The sequence below is a fragment of the Apodemus sylvaticus genome, chromosome 9 (genome assembly GCF_947179515.1).
Source record: "Apodemus sylvaticus chromosome 9, mApoSyl1.1, whole genome shotgun sequence".
Lineage (NCBI taxonomy): Eukaryota > Metazoa > Chordata > Mammalia > Rodentia > Muridae > Apodemus > Apodemus sylvaticus.
Window position 1 is genome coordinate 6,030,295 of NC_067480.1, and position 12,727 is coordinate 6,043,021.

A 12,727-nucleotide genomic window follows, 5' to 3' on the forward strand; every position below is an offset into this window, starting at 1 on the left:
GAAGCCTCCCCCAGCCCACGTGGAGTAATGGGAGACCAGCAGCTCTCCGCCAGCCCACGTGGGCACACTCCAAAATCCCTGCCCGCTTTGCTTTATCAGAGCCAAGACTATTTAAAAACATCAGAGGAATTCTCACTTGACCTCCTGACTCAGTGGGAAATTACAGGGCGAGCTCTGCTCCCCAGAGCGGGGCAGGTCATTCACTGAAGCTTTGGGCTGAAGTGCGCGCAGCTGTCAGGCAGGCCCGGGCGTGTGCCAGGGCCATAGTGTCTCTGCTGTGGACAGCTTTGGCTCAAACAGAGCTTTCATGACCTTGCTCTGAGCGGACACACTGGTGAGGCCAAGGGCTCCGTCCCCATCCTGCTGAGAGATCATTTTATCTCCTCCGCCACCTTCTCAGCCATTTGATCCCACACTGTTCCACTCCTGGGAAAGGATCTACCATATTTTGAAGGTGACCTATGAGCTCATTGTACTTTTTAAAAGAGGGGAAAATTATTCGGTTGCCAGCTTCTGCTGGAAGCTTTCAGAAGTGTAACAGTAAGGTTTTTTTTTTTTTTTTCCTCTGTTAACACTCACTGGGGAACCACAAAAGCTGAGCAGTTTGCCCAACGTGCTTTAGATATTGATTCTTTGTAAATACTTCTTTTTATTGATAAAGGGAAGTGCTGAGCCAAATCCCAGCTAATGGGCTTAGTTATTCAAAATACTAGTGTGGAGGGACTATAACCTCTGTCTCTGTAGTCTAACTCCACGTTTACCGACTGTCTGTGGAACGCCTCTCGCCTATCTGTCACAGCTCCCACACTTCCACATTCAAGTAAATTGCAGGTGTTCCAGAAACTCAGAATCAAAGCGCTGAGGATGCCTGCACTGGCTGTGGAGCTCATGCTGTCAAAGAATAGGAACTAATTGGTGCTTGATGCGGGGAGTCTGCGACTCCGTTCCCGATAGTGTTGTGTTCCAGCATCTCTGGGCTCTCAGTGTGCAGGCGCGCCAGCGTTTGCTCAGAAATACCTTTTGAACAGCAGTTGCAACGTATGAACACACAATTAAGCAAAAAACCCCATGCTCCTGAGAAAGGAGGACGATTGAAAAGGCACATCTGTTTGTGGAATAATAGCGCTAACTGCACACCAGAAAGGGAAACGTAGTCATCACTGAGCTGCTGACTTAATTCATGGAGTGTAGAAGCAATACTCCATTCTTGGGCTTTGGTTAATAAACTGACTCTTCAGGAACCAAAGACAGAGTGACTTCAGGACAGCACACCTGGATTCCAGTGTGAACATGTCCTATACTGGAAAACAGAAAATATGGTACAGATATCATTATCTATAGGGATGGATTAAGCAGTAGCTGTTTTTTCCCCCAGCAAGCAATAGTATCTATTTGCATCTTGGAGATAAATCTCTGAGAGGCCTCAAAGCACTGAGCGATTGTGTGTGTTAATAGCCAAGCAAGAGGAAAAAGATGAAGAAAGGACTTGCCCCTGGAGACGTATTCTGATACATCAATAGTCAGAGACCACAGGACAGGTGAAGCCTTCAGAATAAGTGCTTATTGACATCATAGAGACAGGTCCAGGAGTGACTTCCTGCCTCAGCCTCCCGGAATCCCTGAGATTCTGGTTAATGGCTAAAAGATAGAGGGCAAGTTCAGGAAATTATCTCAAAAAGATGCAAATCAAAAGGCAAAGACATAAGCCGCTAGCTTAGACTAATGTGGAAACACCTCATGGAGCGTTGGCGTTGATGCCCCCTCTCTAAGTATCTCAGGGCTAACCTGCTGTCTCAGAAGTTCTCCTCAGCCTTCTTCTATAACCCACCCAGGAGGAACAAAATCTCCAGCTTGCTTGTCATGTGCGCCAGGACCCTTGATGCCATTTCTTATTCATGATGAATCCAAGAATACCAAAATATGACCCTTCTGTGCACTTTAAGAAAACAAAATAAGCTTCAGAGAAACATAAAAGCTATTAAAAAAAAAACAACAACAACAGTGATGGGGGCCATCTTGACCTTGTACGGGAAAGAACTCTCTTCAAGTGTTTCTTTTAAGTTACACATCAGGTTACATGTTAAATCCGAAGCGTCGCTAATTAAAAAAATAGAGGCAGCGCAGTAATAAAAAGGGGCAGCAGAGAGAGAGGGCCCATAATGAAGCCGGGAGAGCCTAGGCGTCCTTAGGGCCAGCATAAGTGAAAGCTATTAGCATGAAGCCTGCTACGCAGAGTTTTTAGTAGCATCCTAGGAATTTATTTACAAGGAGACGACATATTTCCTAAGGCTCCTTATCTCAGTCGAGGGCAGAAAATAAAAGGTGAACTGGAGCTTGAGCAAAGCATGTCTCCATACTAGGGATGTACCCATCACGGATACATATGGCGCTGGCGCTGGCGCTGACAGGGAGGCCAGAGCTGCCAGGAAGAGCACGATCGATCAGCCATATTCGTTTGTCTTCTGTGACTTGAGTTCCTCAGACATCAGTGCAGTGGCCCCGCCACTTGAGGAAATCCCCACACTCCTAAATGCCATGCTCACTGCACTGTGCACCTGCCCAGCAAGGGGCTGTGAAGGGCTTAGGACAGAGTCCTTCCTTTGCTAGATCATGGGCTGACAAGGGTCTTAAAAGGACCCAGGTTGTACCTGCTCTGCATCTGTGTGCCCTGGGACTATGCAGATGTTAGGATCATGAAGACGGTTGGTTACCACTCCCAGGTGCTCTTATAGTGCCAGGGAAATGTCAGTGATCCCCCAAAATAGCAGACAGGAGCCGATCTGATGCAACCCACAGTGGGGTCTTTATTCTATCCCCCAAGCTAGCTCAGGGCCCTCCAACACCACTGTCAGGCAGGACAGTTTGGGTGGTGGGGAAGCCCTGAACGTGTATGGGGCAAGACTTTATAGTAAACAGTAAGAGGGGGTGAGTGTGCAAACTTCTAATTGGAAAGGTATTGTGGCCTTTAACATAATTGGCTGCTGCTGGGAGTCATATCATAAACTTAATTTCTGTTTCCCTCTGCGTTGGTGGTGGTTAGGCAGGGAGAGGCTTGTAACCTGTGGGTGCAGGTGTGTTGGGGGAATAACCTGGAGATGCAGGTCTTGTTGAGGGTGTAACCTAGAGACGCTGGTCTTTGGGGGATTAGCCTAGAGACTGGAGCTAGGCTCGGGTTTTGTTGTGGGCAACTTGGAAACTAATGCCTGTAAGTTAGTTTACCTGAGTTTAAACTTAGGTCAGGTTCTCTAAATGGAGTCTGAACTTAAAAGATTTGGCCTCTCACTCTCGGGTCTGTGGAAGAAGACGGTGAGGCTTGCCTAAAGAATACATCACTGTGGCAGAAACTGCCTAGGAGATGTGTGAGTGAGTGTAGAGTCTCTTGGGGAGGACTGGAGGCGGCAAGGGTGTGATGTCACTGGACAGTGTTGGGTACATGCAGCCAACATAGCTGTGCTTTGCCTCTTGTTGGAGAATCTATAAATCTTACTCTCCAAATGCAAGTCCACATTGTAATTCCTTTGTATCCTTTTTCTTTTCTTTATCCCAGATCCAATGTGTTGGATTGTCACATGGAGAGATGAGGGACTCTGTCCTGAGATAGACAGGTGCTCCTGAGTCCTTCTTTTGCTAGATCATGGGCTGACAAGGGTCTTAAAAGGACCCAGGTTGTCAAAGATCCTGGTTGTTGATTCTCACCAGAGTCTCTTGTGAGATTTGCATAAAAGAACAGGAGAGATTGCGAGGTAGCTGGTGTGGGCGAGACTCACTTTTGAGTCTGTGGAGGCTCCGTAGCCTGTGATTCTGTTGCCTTCTCTGGGCTAACAAACAATGTCAGCTCTTGCATAGAAGGCCAGCTGAGAGGCTCCTCAGTGGGGAGGCCAGCAGAACATGGCAGCCAAAGGCCATGCAGGAGGAACAACAAATGCCCTTAGAACCTCATGGAATGCGTCCCAAGGGTTATCACAGTCTCATGGGTGACCCTCAGTGTGGGATGGACCCGAGGACTGTGTGTCCTGAGCACTTCATGTTATTATGGAGTTCTGTTCTGCCTGCTGCCCTCACACCCCACTTAATCTAAGAATTGTATGAAACGCTAAGGGAACGTCCAGCCCCTCACTGGGCAGTATCTCTGGCGTTCACAATAGAAATGTTTGATCTCTGTCAGGCATTGCTGCTGGGGCAGAGTAATGATTCTATCACCACCCTAGGAAAGAACTTAGATACTTAGATTGTCAATAAATGACCACCACCCTTAGAAAACATATGGAAAAATAAAGTTGTCATTGAAGCTAGGTTGAGATGGTTTTACTCCTGTCTCTGATGTAGAAAATCTCAGGGAACAGTTTGAAGTTCAGAGAGGCACACTCTTATTAGTTAAGCGAGGGATCTTCAAGGTCAGGGAACATGAGCATCGGCAGCCCTGGCTGACGTGACTCTCTCTGAGGCTGCACTGGTGATGACTGATTTCTTATGCCCATCTTTGCCCTCAGCTTCCTGATATGATTGAATAAGAATGCTGATGAGTAGATACGTTCTGAGGATTTAAGGTAGATATGACTGAATTTTATGTAAAAGTTTAGAGGTTTTTACAGGATTACTTTTAAAGATAAATAGTAAAATAATTATTCCTTTCTCTGTAACTGCAAATTGCCACCTGCCAGTAGGAGAAACTGTCCGAGAAAACTACCTCACTTTCCAGCACTTTGTTAATCTATAACAAACAGGTTGCTTAGTTACTAAGGTTCGTGGGTTTGGGGGAATAATTTATTTTCTTTACCTGTACTGCATATTGCTATTTCTTGTAAAGGTATTGGGGAATACACTGTTTTGTCATGATCATTTAAGAGAAGAAAAACTAAAATGTAATCATGTAATTTTATACTTCTTGAAAGATTTTGTTGGGATACATAAGTTGTGGAAGAAAGAATAAGGTATGGAGGGCTGGAACATTGTTCCTTCCACCCATCAACTATGTGTATGTATGTATATGTGTAAAGTTTGCCTGGGTGTAAGCTTGCCCCACCAACCAATAGTGTGTGTATGTATGTGTGTGTGTGTATATGTGTGTATGTGTATATATCTGTGCATATATGTGTGCATGTGTGTATATGTGTGTATGTGTGTATATATATATGTGTGTGTGTATATGTGTGTGTATGTGTGTAGGTGTGTGTATATATGTGTGTGCATGTGTGTATATGTGTGTGTATATATATGTGTGTATATATGTGTGTATGTGTGTGTGTGTGTGTGTGTGTGTGTGTGAATGCTTGGAGCCTGCTTGCTGGAGCTTTGCTCTAACCATCCTATGTGTGAATGTGTATATGTCTGTCTATCTGTAGGTCTGCATATATGTATGTATGTATGTTATGCATATATGTATATGTTTGTGTGTATAAAGTTAGTTGGACTCTACTTTTGCTTCATCTACTCAGTGTATGTGTGCACACGTGTGTGTGTGTGTGTGTGTGTGTGTGTGTGTGTGTGAATTTTCTCTTTTTTTCTTTTCTTTCTTGCTGGCCCCAAGGTGTCAAAAGAGTTCATAATTTTTCCGCTGGCCACAGGGAGTGCCAGCCCCTGTAAATTAAGCTTTGTTCCCTCAAAGAAAAGTCTGCTGAGTAGCATCTCTAATCGCTGTCTGTCATTGGCAGCAGCCCCTGTAGGTATCTGTATCCATCCTATCATTGACTCTAAACCCTGACCCTCCAACAAGCTGCCTGCCTCAGTTTACCCACCTGGATGCCAAAGCAGGTCATTGGCACCTGGCAATGGGAAGAGGGCAGGAAAGGCAGCATGTCCTTGAACCTGGCCAGTAGGTTGGAACCCTACTGAGGCCCTGTTAGACTCATCTAGACACCTGGGAATATTTTAGATTTCTGCCTCCTTTGAGAGGGCACCTGTGCCATGGGGTTGAAGGAGAGACAGGCACTGCCAGCTAGGAGTGATCGCTCGGGCACTTCCATCTCAAGGCAGACAGGAAAAGAGCAGGAGCCAACAGGATGAGTTCTGTGGACAGGGGAAAGCTGTGGGGCCCACGTCCAGCTGCTCCACGAGGAAGGGAGGCCTAATCAGCTTCCACCCCCGGAAGCCCCGAACTCCCGGGTGGCTGTCACTTCACTCCCAGTCTAGAGCAGACAGACACACAGTAGTGGCAGGCGGAGTGAATGAATGAATGAAGACAGTGAGTGTGTTCACACCACTCGGCTCCTCCAGGCTTTGGTTATTCGGAGCTAAGGCCTCTGTACTACCCGGCTGCTTTCGCCAAGAGATTCTATGAGACGATTTCCTTTTAACTTTGCTGCTTTCCTCAGTGCATAGATTCCCCGGGCTTGTGATAATCATGATTATTTTTAAAAGGCGAAACACATTGCAGAGGTAGATCAGAATGAACAATCTGGTGTCTCCTTGCAGCATCACAGGAAATATGTTACTTTTCAGTTGATTCAAAAACTGTGCAATGGGAAGGAAGAGGCAGGGCATGGCTCAGGGGTGAGCGCCTGCCTGGCCTGCACAGGCCCTTGCTTGTGTCTGCAGTACTCGGCTCTTTGGTAAAATGGACTCTTAAATTTGAAATGTAGAATGAGCTGGGCCAGAAGTAGGGTAGACTAGAGGCTTTGTTGGGAACCATGTTACTGGGATCCTAACTCTTTATTATCAGGGGATGGATACTTGGAGGGAGAAGACAGTTCGTCTTCATTGATTGATGGAGTAAAAACTGATTTAACTGTCTAGAAGAGATTCATTTCCAAATAACCTGTTTGTTTCCTTAAAATCTCATCATTGGGTTTGATTCTCAGTGATAATGCTTTAGGAGCTTATAGAAAAAAATCTTTTCACCAAAATCAAAACCAATACCAACACCCAAACCAAAACATTGTGCACCCCATGGTACCAGTGGAAAATTCACATCACCTTCAAAGGGGTTTACACACACACACACACACACACACACACACACACACACACGAGAATGTGGATCCTCACACAAGGATGCAAATGACTCCTCCTTCTAAGGTCCTCTCCACTTCAAAAGTTTGGTCAAAGACACAAACTGATGTCAAGTACAGTACAGAAATCACAAGTTAAAGGCTTACATTTGTGTTGACTAAACTTAGATGTGTGTGAGATCGAGTTGTGCTTGACAAGAATCCTTGAACAACACAGCTGCCACAGCCCTTGAAGGATTCACTGAAATTCTCGGGTCAACTCCCTCGTCCAACATACACAAGAAAGCTGAGAATCCACACTCTCAAAGGACTAGCAGAAACAGCGAGATGATTAATGAGCCAACTTCCTTAGAAGTTAATATCAAGAAATCCATTCTATCTCTCAGAAATGCACATAATATGTTTTCTACATTTTTTTTGCTCACTTAGCCATCAAATATGATAGAAGAAATCAAGTTTGCATAGTTTGCAAATTGCCTGGAGAGACTCCTGTTAATACTCTGCCACAACAGATCTTCTTGTACTTCAACTTTCTCCCATAGTTAAAGAAGGAGCAGAGCTCCATTTCTGATGGATCAAGATGCATCTTTTATCTACACGAGGTCAGCCCCACAGTCACTGCCATTGGTGCAGAGGCTGCGTGTGGGTTTGTCAGCAACACAGAGAACATGTGCAATAAAAGCTTGAGGGTCCAAACTGAGGAATCAGGTATTGAGACTATGCCTCTTCTAAGACATATCTAGATTCCAACAGTCTCTTAACATTGATCTCTACAATACTGGGATGTCCTGAACAGTGTCTCTTTGTCCCTAGGCTTTTGAGCTATGTCATAGAATCCATCTCCTAAGTGACATTTGTGGTTAAGGGGGCTGGGCAGCATGGCACCAGTGTGAACTTGGGAGGTGTTGGGGAAGAAGAAACCAAGGTCAGCCATGTGGGACCGTCACATGACTGTCCCATGCTTTTCTTCCAGACCACCATGCAGCAAAGCTCAGCTACATTAATTTACAAACTATATTTTATCAGAGATATTTCTGTATTTGAAATGAAGGTTGGGGGTATGGGACTTCGAGTGTCCACTAGAAGTTCTGCAAGATGTTCCCTGAGGATACAAGGAATCATTCTATGTGTGACAATTAACCTTGGCTGTCAACTTGACTGGATCTGGAATCAACTAAAAGGGAAGACACTGGACGTACCTGTGGGGGATTTTCATAGATTGAACTTTGAAGTGTGCAGACTCACTTTAAATGTGGAAAACACTTCCGGTGTTAGTTCAGATAAAAGGTCGTGGAGAAAGGAAGTTGTATTTTGGCATGTTTGTGCTAACAACTTCAGCTACTCGATCGATGCCACTGCTTTGCTGATATCTGGACTCATCTTTCTCTGGATTCCAACATAGAATAACGACCAGCAACTCATCGGGAATCCTTCCAGTCTTCACCACCAGATTGGAATTGCTGAGACATCCAGCCTTGAGGACTCTCTAGAGTCCTCAGTGAACTCTCTAGACCTATCATGTAAGCCAATGTAACAAATCTCCTACAATGTAACAAATGACTACACATCCTATTGGTTCTGTTCTCTAGAGAACCTCGAAGAAATACAGTGTGTCAGACATCGGAGACAAACAGGAGGAAGAATAGGCTGGAGGGTATTTGACATAGGACTGTTAGGAGAGTGGTTGAGAAAACCATGCTTGAACAGAGTCCTGCAGTACTGCTGTGTAGATAAGTCCAGCGCTAATACCCTCAGGAGGAAGAGAACATACTTGAAAAGGTGGTGGCATTCTTGAGGTGGCCCTGGAACAAGAAAGTCAGCATGGCTGAATGGAGCAGGTGTGAAAGGGTCACAAGGTCACGGTGACATCGTGCATGCCCCTTCCAAGCTTCCAGGCTGTCAGAACCATCTTTGGCTTTGCTCTGAGTGAAGTGGGAGTCTGTTAGACTTTTGAAGTGGAGATGAAAACCACACTGGAACTTCGTTTTAGAGGAGTCGCACGGACTACGGGGCTGAGAAAAGACCAAGGTAGGGTAGCGTGAGCCCAGGGAGGAGTCTGCGCATTCTTCCAGGGGATCGCTGGGGATCGCTGGGGATCGCTGGGGATGGCTGGGGATGGCTGGGGATGGCTGCAGCTAGAGTGGAGGCCGTGAGCTGAATCACGGAGATACCTAACAACAGAAGCAGAGAAGCTGCTAGCGGGTGAGAGGTGGGGGTGGAGAGATCCAGAAATACCACCAGCTTGTCTGACACGAGCAGCTAGAAGGACAGAGACAGTCTTCTGGCGGAGGACGACTCCTGGAGAGAGGAACACACCAATCACTGTGAAATCATAAGCTGACCTCACAATGGGTCTGTTGGAGAAGACCTTGAGATCTGAGATTTAGAAAGGAATTCTGGACTGGAGAGAAACTTTGGTGAACTATACAAACAAAATATACAGGACTTGTCGAGGGTTTCAACAGCTAAAAAATGTGTTTCTCCCCTTTGTACTGGGATTTTCAAATTATGCCCATGCATCTGGAAAATCACCATATGCTTTTAACTATTTATTTTTCCAGATTCTGGCTGAGGTGTGAACTTTAGCTCTTACAGCTTGGAATGGCCATCTGGTGGGGGAGGGGAGGTCCTCCAATCACATAGGAAGGGGATTGGGCCCCAAGTGGACACTTCAGCCCATCTGCCTTGGCCTCTGCCTTCCTCTCTCCCTCTCGTAATTGACAGCAATTCTAATCAGCTGTCGAGTGTCAATCCCTGCTGGTCATCTCCTCAGCATCTCAGTTCATTGGACAAGTTTCAATTTACCTTCCTTCCTTTGCTCCCTCTATTACAATTTGTTTCCATCCTTTGCTGGATTAGATCACTTTCGAACTATAGACTTGAACTCAGAACAAAGGACAGCAAAAACAACCATCACACAACATTTCTTCTCAAAATTCTTAGCAGGAAAATCTCTCTTCCATCTGTCAATCTAACACACACCTCTTGGAATGAGAAATCAGAAGGATAATAGCTTAGAGCTCCCCCGAGCCTTCTCTGATTTCCTGCTGTCTGTGCTGGTATCAGCATCCAGCCAACAGGCTTCAGCTCTGTCATACAGAGCACGCTACTCCTGAGGAGTGCCTCATGCTTCTCCACAGAGGGCTTCTTGTGGCACTCGCTCAGTGTGTGTGTGCGTGCGTGTGTGTGTGTGTGTGTGTGTGTGTGTGTGTGTGTGTGTGTGTGTGTGATCCTTCATCCTCATCCTGGATTTTCTCCACAGGTAGAGGAACCAGAAAGCATAGACAAAGAGAAAGGCTACTGAAGGAGTTTCTGTTAGAAACCTGACCATAGCATGTGGCCCATTTTCACCCAAGTTGCTGAAGGCAGAGAAGAGAAGATCCTTTTGGGGCTCAATGACAAGACAAGGGGTGATCCCTTGTTTCCAGTGTTTTTCTTCCTTCTGTTTCTTTTCAGTGTGCACATGTGTGTGTGCTCCAGCATGTGTGTGCATATGTGTGTACATGTGTGTGCATGTGTGAGTGTATGTGCATGTGTGTGTGTGATATTTTTTTGAAGGAAATATCATGGAATGATAAGCAATGCTGACAACTAAAGGCAACCCTCTGGGAGTGGTCACTTGCTTGCCTTTGGGACGGTTGTTTATGTGTTGTTAATTGCAGCACTCTGTGACAAATTCAGCATGCCTAGCTTTCTGTGGCAGAGGAAAACAGAAGCATGCCTTCTGTGGGATGCTAGTCCCTTCACATGGGTTCTGATGGTGATGGGCCCTTTTCCATCCCATGGTGAAATGCGAGGAGCAATTATGAACTTGCTCTTTACCTTTGTCCTCGTTTGCCATAGCTGTGTATGAGCTGCCTACAAACTCGCTGACAGCCTACTCTGAAAACTGCACTTCGGGAACATGAGAGACAAAGGAGAAGAGAAAATAAACTCTTAATAATATAGTGAAGGGTAAGTGTAAAATTTTTGGAAGAAGGATTCCCCAGTTCTGCTGGGCATGTGTTATGGCATGAAGCTACTTCTGTGGGATAATTCCTAAGGTAAATAACAAAGCAGGTGCCTTTCCAGTGTTGCTGATGATTCAAGGCTGTCTTAGCCCATCACTAACCCTAGAGAACTATGGGTACTTCTGCCTTCCAACTAGACTGGCAGAGTCTTGGGAAGGTCACACATGCACACACACAAACACACATGGGTATATACACATGCACACACATATGAGTACATACACATGCACACACATGAGTACACACACATGCACACATGAGTGGACATATGCACACATGCACACATACACACACTTGCACATGTACACACACAGTACAGGACTCACACCATCATTCCCAAATGAAGCTTTAAGAATATTACTATTACTACTTTAAGTCTTTAAAATTCAAATTTTATCATGATGTAATCATGATAGATTTATACAGAGAAGTATTCCTTGGTTTATAAAAAGCCAACAAATGCTTATGACTTTCTCAATATGAGCAATCTAATTTTTGCCCAATAGTTTTTGATTCTAGAGTAAAAACAAGGCAAACCTTTAGATTTGCCAAACCTTAATTCTCTTTCTTTGTATGTGCTTTTCTTTATTCAAATAGCTATGCTTAGATGCATCATTAAAAAGGGACCACATACAGACAGTCTAGTTTGATTTATCCACCTTTTATTTTAAAAAAGATTTATCTATCTTTATATTATAGTTCAAGTGGGCTTTTTTCCCTATCCACTACATACGTATCTAAGTGTGCCATGTGTAAGCAGGGCCAGAGGAGGCCAAAAGAGGGCATTGCATCCAATGGAACTGGAGTCACAGACGGAGCCACCATGGGTGCTGGAAACCAAACCTTGGTTCTCTGCCAGAGCAGCCTTACAGTGCTTTACAGGCTGAGTCGCCTCGCTGGCCTCTGTCAGATTCTCTGTCTCTGTCTCCGTCTCTCTTTCTCTTCGGGTCTCTCTGCTTCTCTTTTAAGGCTCCCTTTTAATCCATCTTTCTCACAGAAGCCTAGGGGTTTATGCAAATAGGAGGGCGTGACACCACTACTTTAAAACCCATCCACATGTTCTCATGGCAGAATCCAAAATCCTCAATAAAGTCTGCAAGACCTTGCAAACTCTGGGTCTGATGACCTTCGGGTCTATTGTCTACCACAATAGCCACCCACAAATGTACACTGTGCTGGGCTTCTTTAGTTCTTGAAGTTGATTGACATTGGCCTACGGGAGGCCCTGGCCCTGGAAAATCTTCTCTTTTTAATAAAGGTTCATTCTGTTTTATGTGCAGATTTTTTTTTTGTCTGCATGTCTGCATATGAACCATGTGGATGCATATAGCCCTTGAGGACAAGAAAGGGGGATTTGGTTCCCTGGAACTAAAGTTACAGATGGTTGTGAGCCACCAAGTGGGTCTTGGGAATAGAACCTCTGTGTTCTATAAGAGCAGCTAGTGCTCCTACTAGGTGAGGCATCTCTGCAACCCAGAAATATCCCTGAATATTTTGCCTGAATAAAACACATTGCCCCTTGAGGCTATGGGCTGAATCCCTTGTTAAGAAAGACTTCTCCCACGCTTTTTCAGTTCATATCACAGTTGAAGAGCTATTTACATGTGTGTATAATTGGATTAATTAAATTACATGTATATGTATATCATTCCGTGTTGCTTATAACTTGTAACGCGTTGCTAATATAAGGTGTAATTAAATGTCATAGATGTTCTCCGGCAATCCCAGTGCTGAGAATTCCAAGGCAGCAAGACCAAAAGTTCAGATGCA